We start from the raw sequence: 16922 nt of genomic DNA on the forward strand, positions 1-16922 counted from the left end.
TCTCAGGCATGTCCTGCAGTGCTTTGACCCCAGCTTTAAGGCAGGCCTAATCCTGGGTTGCAACCCCAGACTCCTCCAAGGAAGATACCCAGGATTTTTTTTCTCCTGTAAAGCAAGAGGTTTGCTCCAGAACCCACCCAACACTCCTCTCAGGCATGTCCTGCAGTGCTTTGACCCCAGCTTTAAGGCAGGCCTAATCCTGGGTTGCAACCCCAGACTCCTCCAAGGAAGATACCCAGGATTTTTTTTCTCCTGTAAAGCAAGAGGTTTGCTCCAGAACCCACCCAAGACTCCTCTCAGGCATGTCCTGCAGTGCTTTGACCCCAGCTTTAAGGCAGGCCCAATCCTGGGTTGCAACCCCAGACTCCTCCAAGGAAGATACCCAGGATTTTTTTTCTCCTGTAAAGCAAGAGGTTTGCTCCAGAACCCACCCAACACTCCTCTCAGGCATGTCCTGCAGTGCTTTGACCCCAGCTTTAAGGCAGGCCCAATCCTGGGTTGCAACCCCAGACTCCTCCAAGGAAGATACCCAAAAGGATTTTTTCCCTCAAAGGACGCTCTCTTCTCTGGCATCTGCCCAAGATTCCTCACAGACATGTCCCACACTGTCTTGAGCCCTGCTTCAGGGACCTGAGATCCCAGGTAAAACTCTTAGACTCCTCCAAGAAAGACACATGGAATATTTTTTAGTATTGGGGAAAGCTCTTACCTCCAAGATCCACACCACACTCCTCCCAGGCAGCTCCCAGTATCTTCCGACTCTGCTTTAGGGACCTGAGATCTCAGGTAGCAGCACTAGACTCCCCCAAGGAAGCTTCCTGGGTTGTCTATTATCCTGTAAAGGAAAAGGTTTGCTCCAGGACTCACCCAAGACTCCTCTCAGGCATGTCCTGCAGTGCTTTGACCCCAGCTTTAAGGCAGGCCCAATCCTGGGTTGCAACCCCAGACTCCTCCAAGGAAGATACCCAGGATTTTTTTTCTCCTGTAAAGCAAGAGTTTTGCTCCAGAACCCACCCAAGACTCCTCTCAGGCATGTCCTGCAGTGCTTTGACCCCAGCTTTAAGGCAGGCCCAATCCTGGGTTGCAACCCCAGACTCCTCCAAGGAAGATACCCAGGATTTTTTTTCTCCTGTAAAGCAAGAGGTTTGCTCCAGAACCCACCCAAGACTCCTCTCAGGCATGTCCTGCAGTGCTTTGACCCCAGCTTTAAGGCAGGCCCAATCCTGGGTTGCAACCCCAGACTCCTCCAAGGAAGATACCCAGGATTTTTTTTCTCCTGTAAAGCAAGAGGTTTGCTCCAGAACCCACCCAAGACTCCTCTCAGGCATGTCCTGCAGTGCTTTGACCCCAGCTTTAAGGCAGGCCTAATCCTGGGTTGCAACCCCAGACTCCTCCAAGGAAGATACCCAGGATTTTTTTTCTCCTGTAAAGCAAGAGTTTTGCTCCAGAACCCACCCAAGACTCCTCTCAGGCATGTCCTGCAGTGCTTTGACCCCAGCTTTAAGGCAGGCCCAATCCTGGGTTGCAACCCCAGACTCCTCCAAGGAAGATACCCAGGATTTTTTTTCTCCTGTAAAGCAAGAGGTTTGCTCCAGAACCCACCCAAGACTCCTCTCAGGCATGTCCTGCAGTGCTTTGACCCCAGCTTTAAGGCAGGCCTAATCCTGGGTTGCAACCCCAGACTCCTCCAAGGAAGATACCCAGGATTTTTTGTCTCCTGTAAAGCAAGAGTTTTGCTCCAGAACCCACCCAAGACTCCTCTCAGGCATGTCCTGCAGTGCTTTGACCCCAGCTTTAAGGCAGGCCTAATCCTGGGTTGCAACCCCAGACTCCTCCAAGGAAGATACCCAGGATTTTTTGTCTCCTGTAAAGCAAGAGGTTTGCTCCAGAACCCACCCAAGACTCCTCTCAGGCATGTCCTGCAGTGCTTTGACCCCAGCTTTAAGGCAGGCCTAATCCTGGGTTGCAACCCCAGACTCCTCCAAGGAAGATACCCAGGATTTTTTTTCTCCTGTAAAGCAAGAGGTTTGCTCCAGAACCCACCCAAGACTCCTCTCAGGCATGTCCTGCAGTGCTTTGACCCCAGCTTTAAGGCAGGCCTAATCCTGGGTTGCAACCCCAGACTCCTCCAAGGAAGATACCCAGGATTTTTTTTCTCCTGTAAAGCAAGAGGTTTGCTCCAGAACCCACCCAAGACTCCTCTCAGGCATGTCCTGCAGTGCTTTGACCCCAGCTTTAAGGCAGGCCCAATCCTGGGTTGCAACCCCAGACTCCTCCAAGGAAGATACCCAGGATTTTTTTTCTCCTGTAAAGCAAGAGTTTTGCTCCAGAACCCACCCAAGACTCCTCTCAGGCATGTCCTGCAGTGCTTTGACCCCAGCTTTAAGGCAGGCCCAATCCTGGGTTGCAACCCCAGACTCCTCCAAGGAAGATACCCAGGATTTTTTTTCTCCTGTAAAGCAAGAGGTTTGCTCCAGAACCCACCCAAGACTCCTCTCAGGCATGTCCTGCAGTGCTTTGACCCCAGCTTTAAGGCAGGCCTAATCCTGGGTTGCAACCCCAGACTCCTCCAAGGAAGATACCCAGGATTTTTTTTCTCCTGTAAAGCAAGAGGTTTGCTCCAGAACCCACCCAAGACTCCTCTCAGGCATGTCCTGCAGTGCTTTGACCCCAGCTTTAAGGCAGGCCTAATCCTGGGTTGCAACCCCAGACTCCTCCAAGGAAGATACCCAGGATTTTTTGTCTCCTGTAAAGCAAGAGTTTTGCTCCAGAACCCACCCAAGACTCCTCTCAGGCATGTCCTGCAGTGCTTTGACCCCAGCTTTAAGGCAGGCCCAATCCTGGGTTGCAACCCCAGACTCCTCCAAGGAAGATACCCAGGACTTTTTTTCTCCTGTAAAGCAAGAGGTTTGCTCCAGAACCCACCCAACACTCCTCTCAGGCATGTCCTGCAGTGCTTTGACCCCAGCTTTAAGGCAGGCCTAATCCTGCGTTGCAACCCCAGACTCCTCCAAGGAAGATACCCAGGATTTTTTTTCTCCTGTAAAGCAAGAGTTTTGCTCCAGAACCCACCCAACACTCCTCTCAGGCATGTCCTGCAGTGCTTTGACCCCAGCTTTAAGGCAGGCCCAATCCTGGGTTGCAACCCCAGACTCCTCCAAGGAAGATACCCAGGATTTTTTTTCTCCTGTAAAGCAAGAGTTTTGCTCCAGAACCCACCCAAGACTCCTCTCAGGCATGTCCTGCAGTGCTTTGACCCCAGCTTTAAGGCAGGCCCAATCCTGGGTTGCAACCCCAGACTCCTCCAAGGAAGATACCCAAAAGGATTTTTTCCCTCAAAGGACGCTCTCTTCTCTGGCATCTGCCCAAGATTCCTCACAGACATGTCCCACACTGTCTTGAGCCCTGCTTCAGGGACCTGAGATCCCAGGTAAAACTCTTAGACTCCTCCAAGGAAGACACATGGAATATTTTTTAGTATTGGGGAAAGCTCTTACCTCCAAGATCCACACCACACTCCTCCCAGGCAGCTCCCAGTATCTTCCGACTCTGCTTTAGGTACCTGAGATCTCAGGTAGCAGCACTAGACTCCCCCAAGGAAGCTTCCTGGGTTGTCTTTTCTCCTGTAAAGGAAAAGGTTTGCTCCAGAACCCACCCAAGACTCCTCTCAGGCATGTCCTGCAGTGCTTTGACCCCAGCTTTAAGGCAGGCCCAATCCTGGGTTGCAACCCCAGACTCCTCCAAGGAAGATACCCAGGATTTTTTTTCTCCTGTAAAGCAAGAGGTTTGCTCCAGAACCCACCCAAGACTCCTCTCAGGCATGTCCTGCAGTGCTTTGACCCCAGCTTTAAGGCAGGCCTAATCCTGGGTTGCAACCCCAGACTCCTCCAAGGAAGATACCCAGGATTTTTTTTCTCCTGTAAAGCAAGAGGTTTGCTCCAGAACCCACCCAAGACTCCTCTCAGGCATGTCCTGCAGTGCTTTGACCCCAGCTTTAAGGCAGGCCTAATCCTGGGTTGCAACCCCAGACTCCTCCAAGGAAGATACCCAGGATTTTTTGTCTCCTGTAAAGCAAGAGTTTTGCTCCAGAACCCACCCAAGACTCCTCTCAGGCATGTCCTGCAGTGCTTTGACCCCAGCTTTAAGGCAGGCCCAATCCTGGGTTGCAACCCCAGACTCCTCCAAGGAAGATACCCAGGATTTTTTTTCTCCTGTAAAGCAAGAGGTTTGCTCCAGAACCCACCCAACACTCCTCTCAGGCATGTCCTGCAGTGCTTTGACCCCAGCTTTAAGGCAGGCCTAATCCTGCGTTGCAACCCCAGACTCCTCCAAGGAAGATACCCAGGATTTTTTTTCTCCTGTAAAGCAAGAGTTTTGCTCCAGAACCCACCCAAGACTCCTCTCAGGCATGTCCTGCAGTGCTTTGACCCCAGCTTTAAGGCAGGCCCAATCCTGGGTTGCAACCCCAGACTCCTCCAAGGAAGATACCCAGGATTTTTTTTCTCCTGTAAAGCAAGAGTTTTGCTCCAGAACCCACCCAAGACTCCTCTCAGGCATGTCCTGCAGTGCTTTGACCCCAGCTTTAAGGCAGGCCCAATCCTGGGTTGCAACCCCAGACTCCTCCAAGGAAGATACCCAAAAGGATTTTTTCCCTCAAAGGACCCTCTCTTCTCTGGCATCTGCCCAAGATTCCTCACAGACATGTCCCACACTGTCTTGAGCCCTGCTTCAGGGACCTGAGATCCCAGGTAAAACTCTTAGACTCCTCCAAGGAAGACACATGGAATATTTTTTAGTATTGGGGAAAGCTCTTACCTCCAAGATCCACACCACACTCCTCCCAGGCAGCTCCCAGTATCTTCCGACTCTGCTTTAGGTACCTGAGATCTCAGGTAGCAGCACTAGACTCCCCCAAGGAAGCTTCCTGGGTTGTCTTTTCTCCTGTAAAGGAAAAGGTTTGCTCCAGAACCCACCCAACACTCCTCTCAGGCATGTCCTGCAGTGCTTTGACCCCAGCTTTAAGGCAGGCCCAATCCTGGGTTGCAACCCCAGACTCCTCCAAGGAAGATACCCAGGATTTTTTTTCTCCTGTAAAGCAAGAGGTTTGCTCCAGAACCCACCCAAGACTCCTCTCAGGCATGTCCTGCAGTGCTTTGACCCCAGCTTTAAGGCAGGCCTAATCCTGGGTTGCAACCCCAGACTCCTCCAAGGAAGATACCCAGGATTTTTTTTCTCCTGTAAAGCAAGAGGTTTGCTCCAGAACCCACCCAACACTCCTCTCAGGCATGTCCTGCAGTGCTTTGACCCCAGCTTTAAGGCAGGCCCAATCCTGGGTTGCAACCCCAGACTCCTCCAAGGAAGATACCCAGGATTTTTTTTCTCCTGTAAAGCAAGAGTTTTGCTCCAGAACCCACCCAACACTCCTCTCAGGCATGTCCTGCAGTGCTTTGACCCCAGCTTTAAGGCAGGCCCAATCCTGGGTTGCAACCCCAGACTCCTCCAAGGAAGATACCCAGGATTTTTTTTCTCCTGTAAAGCAAGAGTTTTGCTCCAGAACCCACCCAAGACTCCTCTCAGGCATGTCCTGCAGTGCTTTGACCCCAGCTTTAAGGCAGGCCCAATCCTGGGTTGCAACCCCAGACTCCTCCAAGGAAGATACCCAAAAGGATTTTTTCCCTCAAAGGACGCTCTCTTCTCTGGCATCTGCCCAAGATTCCTCACAGACATGTCCCACACTGTCTTGAGCCCTGCTTCAGGGACCTGAGATCCCAGGTAAAACTCTTAGACTCCTCCAAGGAAGACACATGGAATATTTTTTAGTATTGGGGAAAGCTCTTACCTCCAAGATCCACACCACACTCCTCCCAGGCAGCTCCCAGTATCTTCCGACTCTGCTTTAGGGACCTGAGATCTCAGGTAGCAGCACTAGACTCCCCCAAGGAAGCTTCCTGGGTTGTCTTTTCTCCTGTAAAGGAAAAGGTTTGCTCCAGAACCCACCCAAGACTCCTCTCAGGCATGTCCTGCAGTGCTTTGACCCCAGCTTTAAGGCAGGCCCAATCCTGGGTTGCAACCCCAGACTCCTCCAAGGAAGATACCCAGGATTTTTTTTCTCCTGTAAAGCAAGAGGTTTGCTCCAGAACCCACCCAAGACTCCTCTCAGGCATGTCCTGCAGTGCTTTGACCCCAGCTTTAAGGCAGGCCTAATCCTGGGTTGCAACCCCAGACTCCTCCAAGGAAGATACCCAGGATTTTTTTTCTCCTGTAAAGCAAGAGGTTTGCTCCAGAACCCACCCAAGACTCCTCTCAGGCATGTCCTGCAGTGCTTTGACCCCAGCTTTAAGGCAGGCCTAATCCTGGGTTGCAACCCCAGACTCCTCCAAGGAAGATACCCAGGATTTTTTGTCTCCTGTAAAGCAAGAGTTTTGCTCCAGAACCCACCCAAGACTCCTCTCAGGCATGTCCTGCAGTGCTTTGACCCCAGCTTTAAGGCAGGCCCAATCCTGGGTTGCAACCCCAGACTCCTCCAAGGAAGATACCCAGGATTTTTTTTCTCCTGTAAAGCAAGAGGTTTGCTCCAGAACCCACCCAACACTCCTCTCAGGCATGTCCTGCAGTGCTTTGACCCCAGCTTTAAGGCAGGCCTAATCCTGCGTTGCAACCCCAGACTCCTCCAAGGAAGATACCCAGGATTTTTTTTCTCCTGTAAAGCAAGAGTTTTGCTCCAGAACCCACCCAAGACTCCTCTCAGGCATGTCCTGCAGTGCTTTGACCCCAGCTTTAAGGCAGGCCCAATCCTGGGTTGCAACCCCAGACTCCTCCAAGGAAGATACCCAGGATTTTTTTTCTCCTGTAAAGCAAGAGTTTTGCTCCAGAACCCACCCAAGACTCCTCTCAGGCATGTCCTGCAGTGCTTTGACCCCAGCTTTAAGGCAGGCCCAATCCTGGGTTGCAACCCCAGACTCCTCCAAGGAAGATACCCAAAAGGATTTTTTCCCTCAAAGGACCCTCTCTTCTCTGGCATCTGCCCAAGATTCCTCACAGACATGTCCCACACTGTCTTGAGCCCTGCTTCAGGGACCTGAGATCCCAGGTAAAACTCTTAGACTCCTCCAAGGAAGACACATGGAATATTTTTTAGTATTGGGGAAAGCTCTTACCTCCAAGATCCACACCACACTCCTCCCAGGCAGCTCCCAGTATCTTCCGACTCTGCTTTAGGTACCTGAGATCTCAGGTAGCAGCACTAGACTCCCCCAAGGAAGCTTCCTGGGTTGTCTTTTCTCCTGTAAAGGAAAAGGTTTGCTCCAGAACCCACCCAACACTCCTCTCAGGCATGTCCTGCAGTGCTTTGACCCCAGCTTTAAGGCAGGCCCAATCCTGGGTTGCAACCCCAGACTCCTCCAAGGAAGATACCCAGGATTTTTTTTCTCCTGTAAAGCAAGAGGTTTGCTCCAGAACCCACCCAAGACTCCTCTCAGGCATGTCCTGCAGTGCTTTGACCCCAGCTTTAAGGCAGGCCTAATCCTGGGTTGCAACCCCAGACTCCTCCAAGGAAGATACCCAGGATTTTTTTTCTCCTGTAAAGCAAGAGGTTTGCTCCAGAACCCACCCAAGACTCCTCTCAGGCATGTCCTGCAGTGCTTTGACCCCAGCTTTAAGGCAGGCCTAATCCTGCGTTGCAACCCCAGACTCCTCCAAGGAAGATACCCAGGATTTTTTTTCTCCTGTAAAGCAAGAGGTTTGCTCCAGAACCCACCCAAGACTCCTCTCAGGCATGTCCTGCAGTGCTTTGACCCCAGCTTTAAGGCAGGCCCAATCCTGGGTTGCAACCCCAGACTCCTCCAAGGAAGATACCCAGGATTTTTTTTCTCCTGTAAAGCAAGAGGTTTGCTCCAGAACCCACCCAAGACTCCTCTCAGGCATGTCCTGCAGTGCTTTGACCCCAGCTTTAAGGCAGGCCTAATCCTGGGTTGCAACCCCAGACTCCTCCAAGGAAGATACCCAGGATTTTTTTTCTCCTGTAAAGCAAGAGGTTTGCTCCAGAACCCACCCAAGACTCCTCTCAGGCATGTCCTGCAGTGCTTTGACCCCAGCTTTAAGGCAGGCCCAATCCTGGGTTGCAACCCCAGACTCCTCCAAGGAAGATACCCAAAAGGATTTTTTCCCTCAAAGGACGCTCTCTTCTCTGGCATCTGCCCAAGATTCCTCACAGACATGTCCCACACTGTCTTGAGCCCTGCTTCAGGGACCTGAGATCCCAGGTAAAACTCTTAGACTCCTCCAAGGAAGACACATGGAATATTTTTTAGTATTGGGGAAAGCTCTTACCTCCAAGATCCACACCACACTCCTCCCAGGCAGCTCCCAGTATCTTCCGACTCTGCTTTAGGGACCTGAGATCTCAGGTAGCAGCACTAGACTCCCCCAAGGAAGCTTCCTGGGTTGTCTTTTCTCCTGTAAAGGAAAAGGTTTGCTCCAGGACTCACCCAAGACTCCTCTCAGGCATGTCCTGCAGTGCTTTGACCCCAGCTTTAAGGCAGGCCTAATCCTGGGTTGCAACCCCAGACTCCTCCAAGGAAGATACCCAGGATTTTTTTTCTCCTGTAAAGCAAGAGTTTTGCTCCAGAACCCACCCAACACTCCTCTCAGGCATGTCCTGCAGTGCTTTGACCCCAGCTTTAAGGCAGGCCCAATCCTGGGTTGCAACCCCAGACTCCTCCAAGGAAGATACCCAGGATTTTTTTTCTCCTGTAAAGCAAGAGGTTTGCTCCAGAACCCACCCAAGACTCCTCTCAGGCATGTCCTGCAGTGCTTTGACCCCAGCTTTAAGGCAGGCCCAATCCTGGGTTGCAACCCCAGACTCCTCCAAGGAAGATACCCAGGATTTTTTTTCTCCTGTAAAGCAAGAGGTTTGCTCCAGAACACACCCAAGACTCCTCTCAGGCATGTCCTGCAGTGCTTTGACCCCAGCTTTAAGGCAGGCCCAATCCTGGGTTGCAACCCCAGACTCCTCCAAGGAAGATACCCAGGATTTTTTTTCTCCTGTAAAGCAAGAGGTTTGCTCCAGAACCCACCCAACACTCCTCTCAGGCATGTCCTGCAGTGCTTTGACCCCAGCTTTAAGGCAGGCCTAATCCTGGGTTGCAACCCCAGACTCCTCCAAGGAAGATACCCAGGATTTTTTTTCTCCTGTAAAGCAAGAGGTTTGCTCCAGAACCCACCCAAGACTCCTCTCAGGCATGTCCTGCAGTGCTTTGACCCCAGCTTTAAGGCAGGCCTAATCCTGGGTTGCAACCCCAGACTCCTCCAAGGAAGATACCCAGGATTTTTTTTCTCCTGTAAAGCAAGAGGTTTGCTCCAGAACCCACCCAAGACTCCTCTCAGGCATGTCCTGCAGTGCTTTGACCCCAGCTTTAAGGCAGGCCTAATCCTGGGTTGCAACCCCAGACTCCTCCAAGGAAGATACCCAGGATTTTTTTTCTCCTGTAAAGCAAGAGGTTTGCTCCAGAACCCACCCGAGACTCCTCTCAGGCATGTCCTGCAGTGCTTTGACCCCAGCTTTAAGGCAGGCCCAATCCTGGGTTGCAACCCCAGACTCCTCCAAGGAAGATACCCAGGATTTTTTTTCTCCTGTAAAGCAAGAGGTTTGCTCCAGAACCCACCCAACACTCCTCTCAGGCATGTCCTGCAGTGCTTTGACCCCAGCTTTAAGGCAGGCCTAATCCTGCGTTGCAACCCCAGACTCCTCCAAGGAAGATACCCAGGATTTTTTTTCTCCTGTAAAGCAAGAGGTTTGCTCCAGAACCCACCCAACACTCCTCTCAGGCATGTCCTGCAGTGCTTTGACCCCAGCTTTAAGGCAGGCCTAATCCTGGGTTGCAACCCCAGACTCCTCCAAGGAAGATACCCAGGATTTTTTTTCTCCTGTAAAGCAAGAGGTTTGCTCCAGAACCCACCCAAGACTCCTCTCAGGCATGTCCTGCAGTGCTTTGACCCCAGCTTTAAGGCAGGCCTAATCCTGGGTTGCAACCCCAGACTCCTCCAAGGAAGATACCCAGGATTTTTTTTCTCCTGTAAAGCAAGAGTTTTGCTCCAGAACCCACCCAAGACTCCTCTCAGGCATGTCCTGCAGTGCTTTGACCCCAGCTTTAAGGCAGGCCTAATCCTGGGTTGCAACCCCAGACTCCTCCAAGGAAGATACCCAGGATTTTTTTTCTCCTGTAAAGCAAGAGGTTTGCTCCAGAACCCACCCAAGACTCCTCTCAGGCATGTCCTGCAGTGCTTTGACCCCAGCTTTAAGGCAGGCCTAATCCTGGGTTGCAACCCCAGACTCCTCCAAGGAAGATACCCAGGATTTTTTTTCTCCTGTAAAGCAAGAGGTTTGCTCCAGAACCCACCCAAGACTCCTCTCAGGCATGTCCTGCAGTGCTTTGACCCCAGCTTTAAGGCAGGCCCAATCCTGGGTTGCAACCCCAGACTCCTCCAAGGAAGATACCCAGGATTTTTTTTCTCCTGTAAAGCAAGAGGTTTGCTCCAGAACCCACCCAAGACTCCTCTCAGGCATGTCCTGCAGTGCTTTGACCCCAGCTTTAAGGCAGGCCTAATCCTGGGTTGCAACCCCAGACTCCTCCAAGGAAGATACCCAAAAGGATTTTTTCCCTCAAAGGACGCTCTCTTCTCTGGCATCTGCCCAAGATTCCTCACAGACATGTCCCACACTGTCTTGAGCCCTGCTTCAGGGACCTGAGATCCCAGGTAAAACTCTTAGACTCCTCCAAGGAAGACACATGGAATATTTTTTAGTATTGGGGAAAGCTCTTACCTCCAAGATCCACACCACACTCCTCCCAGGCAGCTCCCAGTATCTTCCGACTCTGCTTTAGGTACCTGAGATCTCAGGTAGCAGCACTAGACTCCCCCAAGGAAGCTTCCTGGGTTGTCTTTTCTCCTGTAAAGGAAAAGGTTTGCTCCAGGACTCACCCAAGACTCCTCTCAGGCATGTCCTGCAGTGCTTTGACCCCAGCTTTAAGGCAGGCCTAATCCTGGGTTGCAACCCCAGACTCCTCCAAGGAAGATACCCAGGATTTTTTTTCTCCTGTAAAGCAAGAGGTTTGCTCCAGAACCCACCCAACACTCCTCTCAGGCATGTCCTGCAGTGCTTTGACCCCAGCTTTAAGGCAGGCCTAATCCTGGGTTGCAACCCCAGACTCCTCCAAGGAAGATACCCAGGATTTTTTTTCTCCTGTAAAGCAAGAGTTTTGCTCCAGAACCCACCCAAGACTCCTCTCAGGCATGTCCTGCAGTGCTTTGACCCCAGCTTTAAGGCAGGCCCAATCCTGGGTTGCAACCCCAGACTCCTCCAAGGAAGATACCCAGGATTTTTTTTCTCCTGTAAAGCAAGAGTTTTGCTCCAGAACCCACCCAAGACTCCTCTCAGGCATGTCCTGCAGTGCTTTGACCCCAGCTTTAAGGCAGGCCTAATCCTGGGTTGCAACCCCAGACTCCTCCAAGGAAGATACCCAGGATTTTTTTTCTCCTGTAAAGCAAGAGTTTTGCTCCAGAACCCACCCAAGACTCCTCTCAGGCATGTCCTGCAGTGCTTTGACCCCAGCTTTAAGGCAGGCCTAATCCTGGGTTGCAACCCCAGACTCCTCCAAGGAAGATACCCAGGATTTTTTTTCTCCTGTAAAGCAAGAGGTTTGCTCCAGAACCCACCCAACACTCCTCTCAGGCATGTCCTGCAGTGCTTTGACCCCAGCTTTAAGGCAGGCCTAATCCTGCGTTGCAACCCCAGACTCCTCCAAGGAAGATACCCAGGATTTTTTTTCTCCTGTAAAGCAAGAGGTTTGCTCCAGAACCCACCCAAGACTCCTCTCAGGCATGTCCTGCAGTGCTTTGACCCCAGCTTTAAGGCAGGCCTAATCCTGGGTTGCAACCCCAGACTCCTCCAAGGAAGATACCCAGGATTTTTTTTCTCCTGTAAAGCAAGAGGTTTGCTCCAGAACCCACCCAAGACTCCTCTCAGGCATGTCCTGCAGTGCTTTGACCCCAGCTTTAAGGCAGGCCTAATCCTGGGTTGCAACCCCAGACTCCTCCAAGGAAGATACCCAGGATTTTTTTTCTCCTGTAAAGCAAGAGGTTTGCTCCAGAACCCACCCAACACTCCTCTCAGGCATGTCCTGCAGTGCTTTGACCCCAGCTTTAAGGCAGGCCTAATCCTGGGTTGCAACCCCAGACTCCTCCAAGGAAGATACCCAGGATTTTTTTTCTCCTGTAAAGCAAGAGTTTTGCTCCAGAACCCACCCAAGACTCCTCTCAGGCATGTCCTGCAGTGCTTTGACCCCAGCTTTAAGGCAGGCCTAATCCTGGGTTGCAACCCCAGACTCCTCCAAGGAAGATACCCAGGATTTTTTTTCTCCTGTAAAGCAAGAGGTTTGCTCCAGAACCCACCCAAGACTCCTCTCAGGCATGTCCTGCAGTGCTTTGACCCCAGCTTTAAGGCAGGCCCAATCCTGGGTTGCAACCCCAGACTCCTCCAAGGAAGATACCCAGGATTTTTTTTCTCCTGTAAAGCAAGAGTTTTGCTCCAGAACCCACCCAAGACTCCTCTCAGGCATGTCCTGCAGTGCTTTGACCCCAGCTTTAAGGCAGGCCCAATCCTGGGTTGCAACCCCAGACTCCTCCAAGGAAGATACCCAGGATTTTTTTTCTCCTGTAAAGCAAGAGTTTTGCTCCAGAACCCACCCAAGACTCCTCTCAGGCATGTCCTGCAGTGCTTTGACCCCAGCTTTAAGGCAGGCCCAATCCTGGGTTGCAACCCCAGACTCCTCCAAGGAAGATACCCAGGATTTTTTTTCTCCTGTAAAGCAAGAGTTTTGCTCCAGAACCCACCCAACACTCCTCTCAGGCATGTCCTGCAGTGCTTTGACCCCAGCTTTAAGGCAGGCCTAATCCTGGGTTGCAACCCCAGACTCCTCCAAGGAAGATACCCAGGATTTTTTTTCTCCTGTAAAGCAAGAGGTTTGCTCCAGAACCCACCCAACACTCCTCTCAGGCATGTCCTGCAGTGCTTTGACCCCAGCTTTAAGGCAGGCCTAATCCTGGGTTGCAACCCCAGACTCCTCCAAGGAAGATACCCAGGATTTTTTTTCTCCTGTAAAGCAAGAGGTTTGCTCCAGAACCCACCCAAGACTCCTCTCAGGCATGTCCTGCAGTGCTTTGACCCCAGCTTTAAGGCAGGCCTAATCCTGCGTTGCAACCCCAGACTCCTCCAAGGAAGATACCCAGGATTTTTTTTCTCCTGTAAAGCAAGAGGTTTGCTCCAGAACCCACCCAAGACTCCTCTCAGGCATGTCCTGCAGTGCTTTGACCCCAGCTTTAAGGCAGGCCTAATCCTGGGTTGCAACCCCAGACTCCTCCAAGGAAGATACCCAGGATTTTTTTTCTCCTGTAAAGCAAGAGGTTTGCTCCAGAACCCACCCAAGACTCCTCTCAGGCATGTCCTGCAGTGCTTTGACCCCAGCTTTAAGGCAGGCCTAATCCTGGGTTGCAACCCCAGACTCCTCCAAGGAAGATACCCAGGATTTTTTTTCTCCTGTAAAGCAAGAGGTTTGCTCCAGAACCCACCCAACACTCCTCTCAGGCATGTCCTGCAGTGCTTTGACCCCAGCTTTAAGGCAGGCCTAATCCTGGGTTGCAACCCCAGACTCCTCCAAGGAAGATACCCAGGATTTTTTTTCTCCTGTAAAGCAAGAGTTTTGCTCCAGAACCCACCCAAGACTCCTCTCAGGCATGTCCTGCAGTGCTTTGACCCCAGCTTTAAGGCAGGCCTAATCCTGGGTTGCAACCCCAGACTCCTCCAAGGAAGATACCCAGGATTTTTTTTCTCCTGTAAAGCAAGAGGTTTGCTCCAGAACCCACCCAAGACTCCTCTCAGGCATGTCCTGCAGTGCTTTGACCCCAGCTTTAAGGCAGGCCTAATCCTGGGTTGCAACCCCAGACTCCTCCAAGGAAGATACCCAGGATTTTTTTTCTCCTGTAAAGCAAGAGGTTTGCTCCAGAACCCACCCAAGACTCCTCTCAGGCATGTCCTGCAGTGCTTTGACCCCAGCTTTAAGGCAGGCCTAATCCTGGGTTGCAACCCCAGACTCCTCCAAGGAAGATACCCAGGATTTTTTTTCTCCTGTAAAGCAAGAGGTTTGCTCCAGAACCCACCCAAGACTCCTCTCAGGCATGTCCTGCAGTGCTTTGACCCCAGCTTTAAGGCAGGCCCAATCCTGGGTTGCAACCCCAGACTCCTCCAAGGAAGATACCCAGGATTTTTTTTCTCCTGTAAAGCAAGAGGTTTGCTCCAGAACCCACCCAAGACTCCTCTCAGGCATGTCCTGCAGTGCTTTGACCCCAGCTTTAAGGCAGGCCCAATCCTGGGTTGCAACCCCAGACTCCTCCAAGGAAGATACCCAAAAGGATTTTTTCCCTCAAAGGACGCTCTCTTCTCTGGCATCTGCCCAAGATTCCTCACAGACATGTCCCACACTGTCTTGAGCCCTGCTTCAGGGACCTGAGATCCCAGGTAAAACTCTTAGACTCCTCCAAGGAAGACACATGGAATATTTTTTAGTATTGGGGAAAGCTCTTACCTCCAAGATCCACACCACACTCCTCCCAGGCAGCTCCCAGTATCTTCCGACTCTGCTTTAGGGACCTGAGATCTCAGGTAGCAGCACTAGACTCCCCCAAGGAAGCTTCCTGGGTTGTCTTTTCTCCTGTAAAGGAAAAGGTTTGCTCCAGGACTCACCCAAGACTCCTCTCAGGCATGTCCTGGAGTACTTTGACCCCAGCTTTAAGGCAGGCCTAATCCTGGGTTGCAACCCCAGACTCCTCCAAGGAAGATACCCAGGATTTTTTTTCTCCTGTAAAGCAAGAGGTTTGCTCCAGAACCCACCCAAGACTCCTCTCAGGCATGTCCTGCAGTGCTTTGACCCCAGCTTTAAGGCAGGCCTAATCCTGGGTTGCAACCCCAGACTCCTCCAAGGAAGATACCCAGGATTTTTTTTCTCCTGTAAAGCAAGAGTTTTGCTCCAGAACCCACCCAACACTCCTCTCAGGCATGTCCTGCAGTGCTTTGACCCCAGCTTTAAGGCAGGCCCAATCCTGGGTTGCAACCCCAGACTCCTCCAAGGAAGATACCCAGGATTTTTTTTCTCCTGTAAAGCAAGAGGTTTGCTCCAGAACCCACCCAACACTCCTCTCAGGCATGTCCTGCAGTGCTTTGACCCCAGCTTTAAGGCAGGCCTAATCCTGGGTTGCAACCCCAGACTCCTCCAAGGAAGATACCCAGGATTTTTTTTCTCCTGTAAAGCAAGAGGTTTGCTCCAGAACCCACCCAAGACTCCTCTCAGGCATGTCCTGCAGTGCTTTGACCCCAGCTTTAAGGCAGGCCTAATCCTGGGTTGCAACCCCAGACTCCTCCAAGGAAGATACCCAGGATTTTTTTTCTCCTGTAAAGCAAGAGGTTTGCTCCAGAACCCACCCAACACTCCTCTCAGGCATGTCCTGCAGTGCTTTGACCCCAGCTTTAAGGCAGGCCCAATCCTGGGTTGCAACCCCAGACTCCTCCAAGGAAGATACCCAAAAGGATTTTTTCCCTCAAAGGACGCTCTCTTCTCTGGCATCTGCCCAAGATTCCTCACAGACATGTCCCACACTGTCTTGAGCCCTGCTTCAGGGACCTGAGATCCCAGGTAAAACTCTTAGACTCCTCCAAGGAAGACACATGGAATATTTTTTAGTATTGGGGAAAGCTCTTACCTCCAAGATCCACACCACACTCCTCCCAGGCAGCTCCCAGTATCTTCCGACTCTGCTTTAGGGACCTGAGATCTCAGGTAGCAGCACTAGACTCCCCCAAGGAAGCTTCCTGGGTTGTCTTTTCTCCTGTAAAGGAAAAGGTTTGCTCCAGGACTCACCCAAGACTCCTCTCAGGCATGTCCTGCAGTGCTTTGACCCCAGCTTTAAGGCAGGCCTAATCCTGGGTTGCAACCCCAGACTCCTCCAAGGAAGATACCCAGGATTTTTTTTCTCCTGTAAAGCAAGAGTTTTGCTCCAGAACCCACCCAAGACTCCTCTCAGGCATGTCCTGCAGTGCTTTGACCCCAGCTTTAAGGCAGGCCCAATCCTGGGTTGCAACCCCAGACTCCTCCAAGGAAGATACCCAGGATTTTTTTTCTCCTGTAAAGCAAGAGTTTTGCTCCAGAACCCACCCAAGACTCCTCTCAGGCATGTCCTGCAGTGCTTTGACCCCAGCTTTAAGGCAGGCCCAATCCTGGGTTGCAACCCCAGACTCCTCCAAGGAAGATACCCAGGATTTTTTTTCTCCTGTAAAGCAAGAGGTTTGCTCCAGAACCCACCCAAGACTCCTCTCAGGCATGTCCTGCAGTGCTTTGACCCCAGCTTTAAGGCAGGCCTAATCCTGGGTTGCAACCCCAGACTCCTCCAAGGAAGATACCCAGGATTTTTTTTCTCCTGTAAAGCAAGAGGTTTGCTCCAGAACCCACCCAAGACTCCTCTCAGGCATGTCCTGCAGTGCTTTGACCCCAGCTTTAAGGCAGGCCCAATCCTGGGTTGCAACCCCAGACTCCTCCAAGGAAGATACCCAGGATTTTTTTTCTCCTGTAAAGCAAGAGGTTTGCTCCAGAACCCACCCAAGACTCCTCTCAGGCATGTCCTGCAGTGCTTTGACCCCAGCTTTAAGGCAGGCCCAATCCTGGGTTGCAACCCCAGACTCCTCCAAGGAAGATACCCAGGATTTTTTTTCTCCTGTAAAGCAAGAGGTTTGCTCCAGAACCCACCCAAGACTCCTCTCAGGCATGTCCTGCAGTGCTTTGACCCCAGCTTTAAGGCAGGCCTAATCTTGCGTTGCA

The sequence above is a fragment of the Strix uralensis genome, chromosome 17, assembly GCF_047716275.1.
Source record: "Strix uralensis isolate ZFMK-TIS-50842 chromosome 17, bStrUra1, whole genome shotgun sequence".
Classification (NCBI taxonomy): domain Eukaryota; kingdom Metazoa; phylum Chordata; class Aves; order Strigiformes; family Strigidae; genus Strix; species Strix uralensis.